At 39.1% G+C, this 18,913-nt stretch overlaps 1 non-coding gene across 1 annotated transcript; it reads right to left on the bottom strand.

Moving 5' to 3' along the window:
• Positions 1–8,468: 8,468 nt before the first annotated feature.
• LOC131219666 (small nucleolar RNA R71) lies at positions 8,469–8,575 on the bottom strand. Its single transcript, XR_009158314.1, has one exon. It is a non-coding gene; the product is annotated as a small nucleolar RNA R71 (small nucleolar RNA).
• Between the last annotated feature and the right edge of the window lie 10,338 nt (positions 8,576–18,913).

The following is an 18,913-nucleotide window of genomic DNA, read 5'->3' on the forward strand; positions in this document are numbered from 1 at the left end:
AGTATGCAATCTCCATTGCTTTCTATGGTGGGGTCCACTTGAGCTTTAGATTTACCTGATCTTTTGGCCCATGCTCTAAAATAATCTCAATAAATGGGTGGACGGTGTGGATATAGCCCACATATCATGGTGGGACCTACACAACTTGCTAAATTGAGTGAAATTGGCACGGGACCTAATGCAATTCCATTTAATGTAATTCCAAGGTTTTCCATTCTTCCCAAACATGGAGTGGAATTGGCACAGAACCAGATGAATCTCATCCCACCTAATCCCTTCTAATCCCACCGCCCAAACAGGCCCTAAAAGATCTGCAAAAAATACCAATGGTCGGCTTAGATATACAACACATAGATCAAGGTGGGCCCCATGGTCAGCGAAACACCCCCTAATGGTACCCTGGCAATATCCAATCTGCTCCCGTTTTTATCGATGTTACAAATATCCAGGAGATTTTAAAAATCTCACCTTAATATCGATATTATCTGGATATTTTTTAAGTATTGGCAGATTTTAACATATCGCCTTGTTAACATGTAGGGGTGTAAACGAACCGAGCTAGCTAGGTTGGCTAACTTGACTCGACTCGAAAAAGCTCAACTCGACTTGGATCGAAGCTAAGTTCGAACTAAGTTGAGCTGATTTTTGGAGCTCGAAAACGAGTTCGAGCTGAGTTCGATCTTGCCCCAGCTCAACTCAATTCAGATCGAATCCTACTTGAACTCGGCTCGACTCGGTGCGGGTATATATACCCTTCAAAAAAAAAAAAACATAACCCTACTTTTATATATATATATATATATATATATATATATAAATATAAACCCTCCCTGTGCACAAATATAAGGGTATTTAAGTAATTTAGAGCATGCATGCATATATTTAACATAGCTTAAACGCTAACCCTCTCTCTCTCTCTCTCTCTCTCTCTCTCTCTCTCTCTCTCTCTCTCTCTCTACTCTCTCCCTCCTCCCTTACCCGCGCTACTGCACGGCTGCCGTCCGATCTCTCTACTCTCTCCCTCCTCCCTTACTCGCACCACCGCACCACCGTCGTCCGATTTTTCTTCTCTCTCCCTCCTCCCTTACCCGCACGGCCACCGTCCGACCATTTCCTGAACTCTAAGTCTTTTGCCACTACTGCAACTCGCCAGTCCGGTCGCCCCTGCCACTACTACAACTCGCATGTCCGATTGCCCCTGCCACTGCAGCAACTCCCTTGCCCGCTAGCCCCTGCCACAGCTGCAACTCGCCAATCCGAGTCTGCCCGCTGGTAAGCCACAAGCCCTTGCCCCTGTATGAACTAGAATCTGCATATATTTTGTTTGATTTGGGCATATTTCCTTTTGAATAAGTTGAAGAATTTTGTTTGATTTGGGTATATTTGCTTGAATAAGTTGCGGATTTTTTTTTTTTTTGATTTGGGCAGATTTTTGTTTCATTTTTTGTATCATGCCTATTAAAAAAAGAGAACAAAATCTCATCGTCAGGTCCTAGCACACCAAAAGGGAAAAACATTATTCTATCTGAATAGACAAAAGGGATGTTACTAGGAAGTAGGAACACCAAAACCAATTATGCCAGGTCCTAGGAGACAAAAACAAGGCCATGTTTCATGATTTATGAAGCTTGTTGGGAAAATGAACATTGGACCCTCAATGTAAAGTTTGAATAGCATTTGTTCGAGAGTATGCATTTAGTTTTACCTAGTGCACAACATTGCTACTGATTTAAATCCATCATGTGCAGTTGGTGGGTTCCAATCCCACAACATGTTATGATGCATGCTATTGAAGAGAATCAGAAAGGCTACATTTGGATGTAGAAGGGAATTGAATTGCAAACATCCAGCTTAATAGAAAGAAATGGCAAATAGAAATGTTGTTTCCTAATGTTGCTAGAAGGTGATGTAATTATGATTTGGAATGGAGATCTTAAATATGAATGCTAAGTACTTAGAATTTGGTTGTTTCCACTACCCCAGACTAATTATTGCAATTCAATTAGATATTGCATCCAAATTCCAAATGCATCACAGAAAGATCGAGTGGATGACGTAATGCTCTTCTTTAGGTCCGTAGTATCTACATCCATTTATTGATTTGTTCTTGACCATTTAGGGGTTGTTTGGGTGCCACTTAATAGTGAGCTCCATTTCATTTTAGTGTATTAGAGATCATGTTTCTTTTTGGTAGAGACTAAAAATCATCTTGATAACCAACAATCAGGATCTCTACACATAATCGCAGTTAATTAAAATGAGATGAACTTATGTTTTAAGTGCCACCCAAACATGCCCTTAGACTCTTGTTGGAGGAAAATTTGGCTACAATTAGAGTACAAAGATGGCATTTTTTAGTATAGAAGATTCAGATTTCCAATTTCTTCTTGGTAATTAGCTATTTTGGTATTTTCCTTGGGGATTTTTATAGATCACTACTCAATTATTACAGAATTTACATTTTAATACATTTTTTTTATATATAAAGATCCTTATTAAACTACCTCATTAATTTGGTTAATTTTCACCAACTTATCTTCTGTTAGGGATTACAGGTAATTGGACTGTAAGGGCTGTTTGGATACCTGTGTTTGCTAGAGTCATTGGGAGCACATTGCAACTTTTAACTGTAATGTAAAACTGGGTAAAAAGCCATATTTCAGATTATATGTAAAGTCTTTATAGTTAAAAAGGCATCATGCATAATAAAACACATTGGTTAATACACACTCATGAAATGTGGGTGGGGTTTATCAAAGTAGCAAACAATACAACTAAAATTACAAGCCCAAATTGAAACACAACATTACAACTCTAACATGGATGAAACTTAATGAACCCTAACATACATCATGCGATGTACTTAGATTTAGTATTTACCCCTTTAGGGTTAGTGTTGGAAAAGCTTTAAGAACCCCAACATGATGCATGTGTTTTATTCCAACAATTTAAGAACTCCAACATGATGTATGTGTTTTATTCATGCCATTCATCTATTTTATCAGCTCAATTTATAATATTAGCCCACAATTGAAATGAACTTTCTTAATGGCCACAATTATGAATAAATAGGGATTACAAAAGGTCTTATCCTTATATATGTGTGTGCATGCGCCCTTTGGACATTTGGACATTTAAAATTACTAGAGACTAATATCAAATGGATCGTATATGAATCAAAAGTTTGAAAGTCTGTAAACAAATGTAGAAAGTATTTGCGACTAGTGGTTACTTATATCTGTTGTATGGTTGGGCAAGTATTTGGAAGTCTGCAATGGTTACTTTACATATAAATGCTTTAATAGATTTTTTTTATTTTAGCATTTATATTACATGCACATTGGCCTTCAAGTTTCAGATGTTGTCATGTTCCGCCACATATATAGGGTTCATTATATTTTTATTCAATTCCAATCTCTCCAACTTTGAGGGAGAGGGGTCTTCAACAGCTCGTTTGGTAGAAGAGGTAACACCTCTAATTGTGCTCTCTGAGTAGTAGCTCCTTTGGAGCCCACTTTTACATTGGCCTAAGGGTTATAGTATGGAACTACCAGATCTGCTCGTTGAGTCTAAAAGAGAGATGATGCTTGTACCTATTGCCTATTAGATATCTTTTATTTTTGTAAATGTTGTTAATAGTTAGTTGGATGATGACAGTTGGATATCTTTCAGCCTACTCTTTTGTTTGCTTAGATATTAATTGTTTTATTGTTCTAATTGTAGTATAGGATAATTAGTTGCCCATTTGAGGATTTTTATGTTGCCAGACATAAATTCAATGTGTTCTTGGATACATAGAAATTCTTAAATTGTTCCTTTTTGAACAGTTCCATATTGGATAGATAATAATGTTTTCATTTATTCTAATTTAAATGCACATGCTTGTTTCATTTCGTTTTTCCTAATTCTCTCTAGATATATTTCTTGCATTTATTTCCTTATCAAATATCCACAGTTTGTGTGGATAGTTGACATGTGAATCAAATAGAAGATTAATATATTCTAAAGAAATAAGGGGAGATGTTGTCGAAATTTTAGTGTGACATTTAAATTGAATAATAAAAGCGTTACTATCTATTCAACATTGAACGGGTGACTGATTTAAACGTTTAGAAAATTGTTGAAAGTTTAGAGGACATTTATACATACATGATACACTAATTAGGAATTTCTTTACTAAGGTTAGATAAAATTGTTTCATATCTTTAGAGATGACTGGTAAGGATGAAGTCTCAACTACCCCTGGTGCCGGTGCGTCAGCCATATCATCTCTTGTTATTGAGGGAGAGGGGTCTTCAGTTGCAAGTAAAGGAAAGAAACGGTCAGCTGTCTTGGATGATTTTGAAGAAGTAGTAGTTAACAATGTCACTAAGATCAGATGTCTGTACTGCAAAAGTTTATACAGCAAAAATACCGGGGGGTCGACTACTCACTTAAACAGACATAGGTAAAGTTGTGTAAGGAGACTTAAAATTCCACCTTCAGGCCAATAATTGCTATCGTTTATAAAGTCCGAAGGAACTACTTTTGAAGGTAAACTTACCACTCATAAGTTTGAAGGAAAGTTGAAGGAGTGGTTTGCAAGGCTTATTATTATTGATGAGCAACCATTTAAAATAATAGAGAGTGAAGTGTTCATGTGATACAGTAAATTCTTTAATGCTTAGTTTGAGAATGTCTCCCGTATTACTGTAAAGAGGAAGTGCATGAAGATGTACATAAGTGAGAAAATGAAGTTGAAGTAGTTTTAAATTCGATTTTAAGGATAAGTTTGACTTCTGATATATGAACGACGTAAAATCAAAGAAATGAATACATTTCATTGACTGCACACTATGTTGATAAAAATTAAAAACTTTGCAAGAGAATATTGAACTTTCACCACCTTCCACCTCCCAATTCTGGTTTGGTTATTTCATATTACATTTACAACTGTTTATGAGATTGGGGAATTGAAAGAAAAAAAAGTCAGTTCATTAACTTTAGATAATGCTTCAATATATGACAATGTAATATCATTCTTACGTAACCAGTTCAAGGCAACCGAGAAAGTATTTCATGTTTGATGTTGTGCACACATTCTGAACCTAATTGTATAAGAAAGGGTTGAAATCAATTGACCAAACTATAGAGAATGTGAGGGAGAGTGTAAAGTACACAAAGCGCTCGCCTTCAAGATTGATGTTGAGGGTCAAATATTGCATATCAGACCCCTGTTATTGCCTGGATTTACAAACATGGTACTGTTTGTCAGCCCGATTTAATCGTGTTTGTGATGTAGGGCGTATTTACGAGCCTGGACTGGGAAAGGGTACCAAAAGCATAAATTTAACGGTCTGAAGTCACCAAGGCAAGCGACGGACCCCAGGAGACCAAGATCGATAGATTTGCACGCCAGGGATCCAAGAAAATCGAGAAACTAAAGCTCAAGTGGCCCAAAAGACATCCAGAATGTAAGATCACAGGGTTCCCACCATTCGTTCAGTTCGAAACTTTATACATGGCCAGGGGCCCACAAATTAACCGTACATATTGAATTTCAACCCTCAGATCCCTCCAGAAGTGGCCCAACGGACAGATCAGCCCCTTGAATCGTTATGTGGGGCCCACCTGATATCTGGATATGCTTCAATTTTGGTCTCAACCCCTTAAATCAGGTGAGAAAAGAGATGGACGGGGTGAATTTTTCACATACATCATAGTGGACCCCACTTGTACATGTGGGAGTGCACAGGCGGTGCACTCCCGCAACACACCAGGCCGGCCGCCCGGTCAAAATGGGCACTGACCCGTCTCTCCGTAAGACAGCTAGCGGACGGACAACGGCCATCCGATTTTGAGTTGTGGGGCCCATACATCGTTCAAACTGTAGATCTGGACCGTCTATTCGATCCTTTGGACGGCCAAGACCAACATATAGGTGTCCGTTTGCCACCTTGCAAGCAGTTGTGTGAAGATCTCAGCGGAACGGAAGATGGACGGTAAAATGGAAAATTCAGTGGACTGCATCAACGGACGGCAAAGACCACTCTTTCCCGACCGAAATTCCGAGAGAAATCTGGTGGATGGCTTGGATTTCTCATTTGAAACTGATTGTGGACCCCACCATCGTCACAGCGCAACGATTACGTAAGCTCTGTTTACGCAGTCCGGAGAAACCTGAATTTTTCGGGCTATTGCGTATCCATAGAGAGGGTCAGATGGCCAATCCGAACCGTCCAAACACTACAAAGCTGGGCCTTCAACCTCACCATGCAGTCAGATTCCAAGGTGGGGAGGTTCGTTGTTCCAGAAATCACTTCAAAAATCAGGCTGTTTGCGGTTTCGCTGCGAAAGAGGAGTGCGTGACTCCTTGTTCTCTTCTAACCAACTTACGCACCGACTCCAGCATCCACCCACCGCCATCTCTGTTGTTTGTAAAAGAAGAAGAGAGAAAGAAAGGGAGCATCTTTGTTCGGACGTGAGCACGGCTTGAAGTTGGAACGTGAAGACGGGGAGAGAAAAGAGAAGTTTTTTTTTTCTTTACCTTAATTTCTTTGTTGTGGTTTTTTTCTTCTTCTTTTTCTTTTGTTTATTTTAGCCTAATCATGCCTGTGATCGGCTAAACCTCTTAGCCAGGGCTAAGAGGTGAAGCTTGTAGTCTGATGGGAGAGATGTTGCTTGTGCCTTTTGTTTAGATTGAAGGGATTTTTGATTTAATTTTATTATGGGAATATTGTTAGTTTTTAATGGTCTGTCGTGACCGAAATTACAATGGGTTTGCAATGGCTTTGAGTATTTCTTTTTCTTTATTTTGACTTGACGTCAGGAAGCCCTGTTGTTCGCCATTGTCTCCTGGGCATGGTTGGATGTCGGTACCCTTCCTAGCTTTCATAATCATCTGATTGGTTGGTAATTAGTTAAATTCTTTTGTTGACTTTGTCTCCTGGGCATGGTTTGGTGATGGAATCCATTCTAATTCATATACTTTTCATCTCTTTAAATTATATCAGAGGAAGTTCAGTTTAATTTCCATGAATTTTGAAGCAGGCATAAGATCTCCCTGATCTCTACAAGTGGATCCTCTGAATCCCTAGTTTCTTATCTCTGATTTCTCTTAAGTTTTCGATAATTATTCCACAATTATTCCTTAAATTCTAATTAATTTAGATTACATCTTAGTCCAGTTCTAGTTCTACTTAGTTTCAGATAACGTACAGGTATCAGTTCCTTGGGATTCGACCTCGGTCTTACCGAGTTTATTACTACATCACAACCCTATACTTGGGGAGTGAACAAGTTTTTGGCACCGTTGCCGGGGATTGACGGCTACGTTTTCTGAAATTAATTAGTTTTAGAATTAGGTTAAGATTAGGATTTTACTAACTTTAGGTTAAAGGTTTTTATTTTATTTTATTTTTAGAAACTAACCTGTTTTCCTGTTTTGTAGGTTGGTAAATTCTTTCTCAATTTCCTCCTTGCTATTTTTAGATTAGGATTCTTTTTTAGCAAGTTTCTAATTCTGATCTCTTTTAGACTCTAACTTTGTTTCTTATTTTATTTTTAGAAATTTTCTACTTGTAGACTTTTTGTTTAAAAAACTAACTTTCCTATTTTGTAGGCCTTTAAGATAGAAATTTCTAATTCGGTAAGTTCTTTCTCTACTTTCTATTTTTCAGTCGTCTTTTAGTAATTTACTTTCTAGTTTAGGACCTTCTTCTTTTTGAAACTATTTTACTTCTATCTTTCTTTTCAAGGATTTTCTAATTCTAGACTTTCTCTTTAGAAACTGACTTGTTTGTTTTCTTTTGCAGGTCTTTAACTTAGGGACTTCAATTTAGTAATTTCTGTCCAACTCTCTCTTTCTTTCTAGATTTTCTTTTCCTTTCTTAGGATTAGGTTTCGAATTTGATTGAGGGCTACGAGTGGTTCATGCCCAAGTGGGCCCGTGACAACACTCGACGTCTCTTGACTGAAGGAGGATTGGTTGAGGGGTTGACTATCCATCGCAGGACTAGACACCACTCGAAATCCCCTGAGTTAATTGAAGTTATGGCTGAAGACCAACCTCCTCTACTTCCACCCAGGGTGGAGGATACCCAAGATAATAATGAGGTGAATCAGGCACCCCCGCCTCGTACTTTACGAGATTATTTACAACCGGCGGGAGTGAGTACGCCCTCATGCATGATTTTTCCTGAAAATACAGGACAAATGGACATCAAGCCAGGAGTTATCCAACTCCTTTCCAAATTCCATGGACTTGAATCAGAAAGTCCATATTTACATCTGAAAGAGTTCGATGAGATTATAACTACATTATATTTTCCTAATGTATCTGAGGATACAATCAGGCTGAAACTCTTCCCTTTTTCCTTAAAAGAGAAGGCTAAGACGTGGTTACATTCACTGCGTCCTAGATCATTGGCAAATGGAACGACATGCAGAGGGAATTCATAAAAAAATTCTTCCCACATCATAAAACGATTATCCTCAGAAAAGCAATCATGAACTTTGCCCAAAAGGAAGATGAAACATTCTTCCAATGTTGGGAAAGGTTCAAAAATTTGGTCAGTTCATGCCCACAACACGGATTTGAAACGTGGCGCATTACAAATTTTTTCTACGATTGACTGACATCTTCCATGCGCCAAATGGTCGAGACAATGTGTAATAGAGAGTTCATTAATAAAGATGTCGACGAGGTATAGGACTACCTCGACAGTCTGGCTGAGAAAACACAATCTTGGGACTATTACCCAAAATCAAACACCACGTCTAGACCAACTCAATCTAAGGAGAAAGGCGGAATGTATCTCCTGAAAGAAGAAGATGATCTCAAGTATAAAGTGAATAATCTCATAGGAAAATTTGAGGCCATGGAAAGAAAGAAGGATAAGGTCAATGAAATTGTTTGCGGCATCTGTGATTGCAACATTCATACAATTGAAAACTGTCCAACAATACCTGCCTTTCGAGGAGTGTTGAATGAACAAGTCAATACCGTAAACAACTATCAAAGACCTTTTACTGGACCTAACTTCAATACGTACAATCCTGGTTGGAAAAATCATCCAAACTTTAGTTGGAGGAATGGACAAACGGCTACCCCTCAAGGTTTCTTCAATCAAAATCCAAATCAAGTGAAACCTCAAGAGGAACCGGTTCAAAATTCCATACAAGAGCTGGCTCAGGTAATGTGGGGATTTACAGATTTTATGCAAAAGATAGATTCTTGTATGACGGTTATAGAAAAGGGGATGCTTCCTGCACAACCTCTCCCCAATCCTAAAACGCAGTACGAGATTAGTGATCCCAGCTCTTCAAATCAGATGGGGCACGCTAAATCCATCACCACTCTTAGGAGTGGAAAGATCATTGATAAAACTCTTCCGATTAGGCCTGAAAAGCCTCAAGAACCAGAAGAGGACAACAATGATGGATCTAGTGATAACCCACAAAAATTAGAACCGGAACTTCTAGAGAAGCCAATTGCTCCGTTCCCCCAACGGTTGGTTGCACCAAAACGTCTTTCTAACTCTCAGGATATTCTGGAGGTGTTGAAACAAGTGAAAGTTAATATTCCTCTACTTAATGTCGTGAAACAGATTCCTTCATATGCCAAATTTCTGAAAGACTTATGCACAACCAAAAGACGGCAAAGTATTCAAAAGAACATCTTCTTGACTGAGAAAGTGAGTGCCATCCTGAAGCAAGACGTGCCGCAGAAATTCAAGGATCCCGGTAGCCCAACCATATCATGTGTAATCGGGAACCATCGAATTGATCACGCACTTCTTGACTTAGGAGCGAGCGTAAATCTGATTCCCTACTCGGTATACAAACAGTTAGATTTGGGTGAGATAAAACCCACCCTGACCACACTACAACTTGTTGATCGCTCTGTTCGTGTACCAAGAGGGATAATTGAGGATGTGTTAGTCCAGGTCGATAGATTTTACTACCCTGTAGATTTTATCATCCTGGACACCGAACCCATCAATAACATGAGCACTCAGATTCCCGTCATTCTTGGTCGCCCATTCCTTGCCACGTCAAATGCAATTATCAATTGCAGGAATGGTGTCATGACTATGTCTTTTGAAAATTTAACATTGGAGTCAAACATCTTTTTCAATAACGGCAACAACTCAGAGGATGATGACAATTTCTACGACATTAACATGATTGACTCTTTCGTGGAAGATACGACACCTCTGACCTTATCCTCCGACCATCTAGAGACGTACCTGGCCCACTCCCATGATTTTGATGATGACATGATTAGGGAGACGTGCGCCTTTCTTGATACTGCACCGGTACTTAAAGTTAACTGGTGGAGGCCACAATTTGAAGAATTGCCACAAATCGATGTAGTGCCTCTACCGTCTAACCTCAAGCCGCCGAAGCTTGACCTAAAACCTTTGCCCTTTGATTTGAAATGTACCTATTTAAGTCAAGATAAGACATACCCGGTGGTGATCTCTGCCCACCTGGAGAAAGAACAGGAGAGTATGCTCATATCTACTCTCATTGAGTATAAAGGAGCCCTGGGATGGACGATAGCAGACCTCAAGGGAATCGATCCCTCGATTTGTACTCATCGCATATATCTTGAGGATAATGCAAAAACCGCTTGGCAACCACAACGTAGACTAAATCCAAACATGAAGGAAGTGGTTAAGGCTGAGGTTCTTAAACTATTGGACATGGGTATCATATACCCTATATCTGATAGTCAATGGGTGAGTCCAACTCAAGTGGTCCCTAAGAAGTCCGGAATCACCATCGTAGCCAACGCTAATAATGAACTCGTGCCAACTAGAGTCACTACTGGTTGAAGAACGTGCATTGACTACAGGAAGTTGAATACCGTCACTAGGAAAGACCACTTTCCTTTACCATTCATTGATTAGATCCTGGAAAGGTTAGCTGGTCATTCCTATTACTGTTTCCTTGACGGGTATTTGGGCTACAACCAGATAGAGATAGCCCCTAAAGACCAGGAAAAGACCACATTTATATGTCCCTACGGCACCTTTGCCTACCGAAGGATGTCATTCGGACTATGTAATGCTCCTGCCACCTTTCAGCGATGTATGCTTAGTATCTTTTCTGATATGGTGGGGTAATATTTAGAGGTCTTCATGGACGATTTCTCTATTTACGGTCCATCTTTCAGCAGTGCTTGGAAAATCTTAAATGTGTGCTGAAAAGATGTAAAGAAAAGAACTTGATACTTAATTGGGAGAAGTGCCATTTCATGGTTCAGAAGGAAATTGTCCTTAGGCATATCATCTCGTTCAAGGGAATCGAGGTAGATAAGGCAAAAATCGATCTTATCTCTAACCTATCTCCACCCAAGAACATTAGAGATGTGCGGTCCTTCTTAGGACACAGAGGGTTTTACAGACGATTCATAAAGGACTTTAGTCTCCTCTCTCGTCCCTTATGTAATCTTCTGCAAAAGGATGCACCATACGAGTGGACTGAGCAATGCCAGGAAGCTTTCACCAAGCTTAAGGGCATGTTAACCACTACACCAATCATGCAGCCATCCGATTGGAGCCTTCCTTTTGAGCTTATGTGCGACGCTTCTGATTATGCTCTTGGGGCGGTTTTAGGCCAAAGAAAAGATAAGAGGCCCTACGTCATTCATTACGTAAGTAGAACTTTAAATTCTTCCCAAGTGAACTACTCGACTATGGAAAAGGAACTCCTAGCCGTAGTGTTCGCTTTGGATAAATTTAGGTCCTACTTGATCCGATCCAAGATCATTATCTACACAGATCATGCGGCACTTAAGTATCTTCTTTCTAAGAATGATTCTAAGCCCCGTTTGATACGATGGATCCTTCTACTCCAAGAATTTGATTTGAAAATTAAAGATAAAAAGGGAGTAGAGAACGTAGTGGCCGATCACCTTTCTCACCTTAATACCTCTGATTCCCTTGAGGCGACCCATATCAATGATATGTTCCCTGATGAACAACTGTTCAAAGTCTCCCATTCACATTGGTTCGCTGATATTGCTAATTATCTTGCCACAGGTTCCATACCGACACATTGGACTGCGCAAGATAAGAAGAAATTTTTCACTAAGGTGCGCAACTTTTTCTGGGACGATCCATATTTGTTTAAATATTGCCCAGACCAAATCCTAAGGAGATGTGTGCCAGACGATGAGCATCAGAGTGTCATCTCCTTCTGTCACTCACAGGCCTATGGTGGTCACTTTTCTGCTAAAAAGACCATGGCCAAGATTTTACAGTGTGGCTTTTATTGGCCCACTATGTTCAGGGACACTCATGAGTTTTGCAAGGCTTGTGAGCGTTGTCAAAAATTGGGAACATTGTCCCGTAGAAATATGATGCCTTTGAATCCCATCCTTATCATAGAAGCATTTGACTGCTGGGGCATTGATTTCATGAGACCATTCCCCCAATCATTTAGAAATTTGTATATTTTGCTCGCCGTAGATTATGTCACTAAATGGGTCGAAGCAATTCTGTGCCGAAATAATGACCATCACACAGTCATTAAATTCTTAAAAGAGAACATTCTTTCATGGTTTGGGACGCCTCGAGCCATCATTAGTGATGGGGGCTCACACTTTTATAATAGACCATTCGAGAACTTAATGAAGAAATACGGTATCTCTCATAAGGTGAGCACCCCATACCATCCACAAACAAGTGGACAAGCTGAGATTTCCAATAGGGAGATCAAACATATCCTAGAGAAAATGGTTAACCCTGATCGTAAGGATTGGTCAATCCGATTGACCGATGTCTTATGGGCATACCGTACTGCTTTTAAAACCCCTATTGGAACATCTCCCTTTAGATTTGTTTACGGGAAAACTTGTCACTTGCCAGTGGAGTTGGAACATAGAGCGTACTGGGTGATCAAAAATCTGAATTTCAATCTGGATAACGCTGGCTCGCTACATAAACTTCAATTAAACGAACTTGAAGAAATCCGAAACGATGCGTACGAGAACTCGAGAATTTACAAAGACAGAATGAAGGCATTTCATGACCAACATATTCTACGAAAATCATTCATGCCTGGTCAGAAGGTCCTTTTGTACAATTCTCGATTACATCTCTTTCCGGGTAAGCTTCGATCTTGTTGGACCGGCCCTTACATTGTTGTTACTGTTTTTCCTCATGGGGCCGTTGAGATAAGAGATCCCGACAATGACAAGGAGTTTAAAGTCAATGGACATCAATTGAAACCATTTGTCGAGAAATTTGATTCAGAGGACATGTCCATGCCACTGACTGCTCCTATTTACCAGGATTGATCTCCTAGTCTGATGGAGGTATAGGTAGGTTTATCACTTTCATAGGACTAGGATAGTTGTTTTATTTGTCTGGCTGAAGACGGTAAACTTAGCGCACCTGGGAGGCAACCCAGCTCTTCATTTCATTTCGTTTTTATCATTAGTTAGTTCAATGTTTGTGGGTAACATTACTGGAAACCCTCACGAGACTACAACTCGTCCACTAGGGGCAACGTAGGGGTTTAAAGGCTTGTTGCATACGCTAAGTGCAATCGAGAGCACCTGCGAAAGTGGTGTAGGTAGGATTTTATTTTTATTATTTTTATTTTACTTCTATTGGTTTCTCTTTTGTGATGACCCGCTCTTACGTAGATATCTCTGGAAAGCCTCTTGATTCTTTCGTCCAGGTACTATCTTTCCATCACTCCTCTTATATTTTCGTTGTCCCATGTGCACTGCATGCTTATTTCTTTTACATTGAGGACAATGTAGATTTTAGGTTGGGGGTGGGAAATTAGGTTATCTGATCAGTGTTTTCTTAGTCTTGAGCAACAATTGTGGAAATTTTTCAAAAATTTTCTGGGAAATTCTTGTGAATTCGATGTGATTTTGATATCTATCTTTGATTTAGGATTGCGAGATACGTGATGTTGGTAATTTATGTCTCTTAGATTCAGCCATCTGTCAGATTTCACAGCTAAGTTCTAACTGTTAATCCAGAATTAGAAGTTGTAAACATTGATTGAGTCATGATTCCACAGGACACATCTCACTTACACATTAAGATTTCAGTTCGACATTGAAGGAACCAACCTGAGAAATTGAAAGGATTGGGCGACTGGTCTTTACCATAGGTTTGCTCCCTATAGGTATAGATTCGTTTCTCCATGGTTGACATTTGGGAAAAGTTAGGCGACTAGTCTTCACCATGGGTCTGCTCTCTATAGGTGAGGATTCCTTTTCCCTACTTAGCTTTACTTTTAAAAAAGTTGACAGTGTGAAAATCATCAAAAGCTGGAAGAATGAATCAAGTTTCGGTTTAGGTGTTGGTTATCATGAATTCTTTTGTGGTTACCAATGATATCCTGAAATAAAGAAGTGAATTTTAATAGTGTTAAGCCGAGATTACACTATACACTCATGGAACTCAATGTTTAGAATTGTTCTAATTAATGGATTAATATTTGAGCTTGATTATGAAGTTTACCGTGAGCTTGATTTCAGGAGAAAGTAATGTCAACATTCATTAATCTTAGAATTCTAGTATCTGAATTGTTTTTCATAAATCTCTTGAGTTTATAAAAATTGTCCTGTAATTCTCAAATTATTTTTCGCATACCTTGCTTGGGACTAGCAAGATGCTGGTTGGGGGTTGTGTTGAGGGTTAAATATTGCATATTAGACCCCTATTATTGCTTGGATTTACAAACATGGTACTGTTTGTCGGCCCGATTTAATCGTGTTTGTGATGCAGGGCATATTTACGAGCCTGGACTGGGAAAGGGTACTAAAAGCATGGATTTAACGGTCTGAAGTCACCAAGGCAACCGACGGACCTCAGGAGACCAAGATCGACAGATTTGCACGCCAGGGATCCAAGAAAATCGAGAAACTGAAGCTCAAGTGGCCCGAAAGACATCCAGAATGCAAGATCACAGGGTTCCCACCATCCGTTCAGCTCGAAACTTTATACATGGCCAGGGGCCCACAAATTAACCGTACATATCGAATTTCAACCCTCAGATCCCTCCGGAAGTGGCCCAATGGACAGATCAACCCCTTGAATCGTTATGTGGGGCCCAATTGATATCTGGATATGCTTCAATTTTGGTCTCAACCCCTTAAATCAGGTGAGAAAAGAGATGGACGGGGTGGATTTTTCACATACATCATAGTGGACCCCACGTGTACATGTGGGAGTGCACCGGCACAGGCGGTGCACTCCCGCAACACACCAGGCCGGTCGCCCGGTCAAAATGGGCGCTGACCCGTCGCTCCGTAAGACAGCCAGCGGACGGACAGCGGCCATCCAATTTTGAGTTGTGGGGCCCATACATCGTTCAAACTGTAGATCTGGACCGTCTATTCGATCTTTTGGATGGCCAAGACCAACATATAGGTGTCCGTTTGCCACCTTGCAAGCAGTTGTGTGAAGATCTCAGCGGAACGGAAGATGGACAGTAAAATGGGAAATTCAGTGGACCGCATCAATGGACGGTAAAGACCACTCTTTCCCGACCAAAATTCCGAGAGAAATCTGGTGGACGGCTTGGATTTCTCATTTGAAACTGATTGTGGAGCCCACCATCGTCACAGCGCAACGATTACGCAAGCTTTGTTTACGTAGTCCGGAGAAATTCGAATTTTTCGGGCTATTGCATATCCATAGAGAGGGTCGGATAGCCAATCCGAACCGTCCAAACACTACAAAGCTGGGCCTTCAACCTCACCATGCAGTCAGATTCCAAGGTGGGGAGGTTCGCTGTTCCAGAAATCACTTCAAAAATCAGGCTGTTTGCGGTTTCGCTGCGAAAGAGGAGTGCGTGACTCCTTGTTCTCTTCTAACCAACTTACGCACCGACTCCAGCATCCACCCACCGCCATCTCTGTTGTTTATAAAAGAAGAAGAGAGAAAGAAAGGGAGGCATCTTTGCTCGGACGTGAGCACGGCTTGAAGTTGGAACGTGAAGACAGGGAGAGAAAAGAGAAGTTTTTTTTTCTTTACCTTAATTTCTTTGCTGTGGTTTTTTTTTTCTTCTTTTTCTTTTGTTTATTTTAGCCTAATCATGCCTGTGATCGGCTAAACCTCTTAGCGAGGGCTAAGAGGTGAAGCTTGTAGTCTGATGGGAAAGATGTTGCTTGTGCCTTTTGTTTAGATTGAAGGGGTTTTTGATTTAATTTTATTATGGGAATATTTTTAGTTTTTAATGGCCTGTCGTGACTGAAATTACAATGGGTTTGCAATGGCTTTGAGTATTTCTTTTTCTTTATTTTGATTATGACGTCAGGAAGCCCTGTTGTTCGCCATCGTCTCTTGGGCATGGTTGGATGTCGGTACCCTTCCTAGCCTTCATAATCATCTGATTGGTTGGTAATTAGTTAAATTCTTTTGTTGACTTTGTCTCCTGGGCATGGTTTGGTGATGGAATCCATTCTAATTCATATACTTTTCATCTCTTTAAATTATATCAAAGGAAGTTCAGTTTAATTTCCATGAATTTTGAAGCAGGCATAAGATCTCCCTGATCTCTACAAGTGGATCCTCTGAATCCCTAGTTTCTTATCTCTGATTTCTCTTAAGTTTTCGATAATTATTCCACAATTATTCCTTAAATTCTATTTGATTTAGATTACATCTTAGTCCAGTTCTAGTTCTACTTAGTTTCAGATAACGTACAGGTATCAGTCCCTTGGGATTCGACCTCGGTCTTACCGAGTTTATTACTACATCACAACCCTATACTTGGGGAGTGAACAATTGAATATATGGAATGACATAGTTCAACGTTTGAATATAAAGTTTTTAAAAATGTTAAAGCTAGATGTATGCACACGTTCGAATTCGACTTTTAAGATGTTGGATTTAGCTTTGAAATTAGAACTTGCATTTCTAAAATATACAGCGTGTGATAGAACGTAAGCTTGGTTGCCTACTGAAGAAGATTGGAGTAAAGCGAAAGAAGTTCACAAAATTTTAAAAGTTTTTTATGACTGTATGAAGATATTTTTTGACAATAAGTTTCCTACAGTGAATCTGTTTTTTCCAGCTGTGTGAAAGATCAAGGAAGCCCTAAAGAAATGTGCCAGTGAAGGTCCATTTTTTCTAAAACTCATGACAGGTGGAATGCAAATAAAGTTCGATAAGTACTGAGATGAATGTCATTTGTTAATTCCTTAGCTGTTGTTCTTGATCCTCGGTACAAGATGGGTTATGTTAAGTACATCTTTATGAAGATTTATTCCAATGAAAAGACAGTAAGTAAAACCTCGAAGGTTCGTGATGCAATCGAAGCATTATACAATACGTACACAACTACATGAAGTTAGATTGCATACTGCTATAAGCTCTGATACTATACTCGGTGATAATTACATGTCTTTCTTAGCAAAAGAAAATATAGACATTGAAAAGAAAGAATCATAGTTAGACTTGTATCTCAAAGAGTCAGTTGTGATGCGGCAGGATTCCAACTTCGATATTTTAGAGTGATGGAAAATGAGAGTTAATGAAAGAAAATATCTTAGACTATCGACGGTGGCACGAGATATTTTGTTAATTTTATTTCAACAATCACATCGAAATCTGCTTTTAGCACATGGAGTAGGGTCATGAGCAAGACTCGAAACTCTCTTACACCAAATACAGTGGAAGTATTAATTTGTACAAAAGATTGGTTGTGTCCAAGTTGGGGAGGTTTTGATATTGATGAGGAAGAGGATGCGAATGTGTATCAAGCCGTAGTACATGAAACAACAAAAACATGAATGAAGTTAGGTTAACATTTCTTGTTAATTTATTAGAACTTGAAAATAATGTAATGGGTACTTTTTTATTTTTATTTTTATGTTATATTGATGGATACTATACTCGAAATATATTAATAACTTTTTTTTACATCCATAAATTGCTTTTGTTTTATGTCGGTATTTTATTATTGTTAAAATACTTATTTTTTCACCACAATAATACAATATGTAGATATGTTTTCAAGTGAACCATCGATCGACGTTTGAGACTATGGTTCCTTAGTCTATTCTTCAAAGTCTGGAAAGTTGAAGATTTTGTGTAATTTTTGTGGAGCCAAGTTTGTTAATAAAACTAATCAGCTCAGATTACACTTATCTTGTTGAGGTGGATATACAAAACTGTGTCTTAAAGCCCCAAAAGAAGTTTAAGTTTTTTTCACTTATAGATTCAAACAAAAAAGCTTCCACTCCCCCATCTAAACTTTTTAAGGCAGATGAGGAAACTAAATTATTAGAATTGGAAAAAGAACAAATCCAACTCACCTTAAAGCGCAATATGGAAGAGGCTTCTACACATCAGCGATGTCCTCTAAGACAACATGATGTCGAAGCATGTTCAAGCTGCACAACTAAAAAGAAGAAGAGTAAGAATTCATTTAAGTTTCTCTCCAGTCTTGGTGCGTTTTACAGGATGTTGGAAACTATGAATAAATTTTCTCAGAAAGAAATTTTGAAAAATCTAATTCAAACTATACAAGAGGGCAATAAAAAGTTATTTCCACCTTCTGATTCAGAAGAGGTGAACGAGTACGTATACAAAGATTTTAATAGCAACTTAAGCTCAGCAAATGAATCTCCTCTACACTAGTGTCTTTAGTTTATATTTGATATTTTATTTTATGCTCTGTTGTGTTATTAAATATATGTAGTAAAATTATAGTTTTAACTCGATACTTTCGATTTCCTAGTTATGAGTTCCGACATTGTATAATCGTGAAAACTAAACTTGAATTCAAATTCAAAAACTTAAAAATTTGAAAACTAAACGTCTTAAATGCTCGAAAGCTCGAAACTCGGCTTGAAAAACGAACTCAAACACAGCTCGAACGCTCGAGCTCAAACTCGCCTTGAAAGCTCGAAATTGGCTCGAACTTGGCTCGAACTGGTCTGATTGCTGAC

The sequence above is a fragment of the Magnolia sinica genome, chromosome 11 (assembly GCF_029962835.1).
Source record: "Magnolia sinica isolate HGM2019 chromosome 11, MsV1, whole genome shotgun sequence".
In the NCBI taxonomy this organism is placed as follows: Eukaryota; Viridiplantae; Streptophyta; class Magnoliopsida; order Magnoliales; family Magnoliaceae; genus Magnolia; species Magnolia sinica.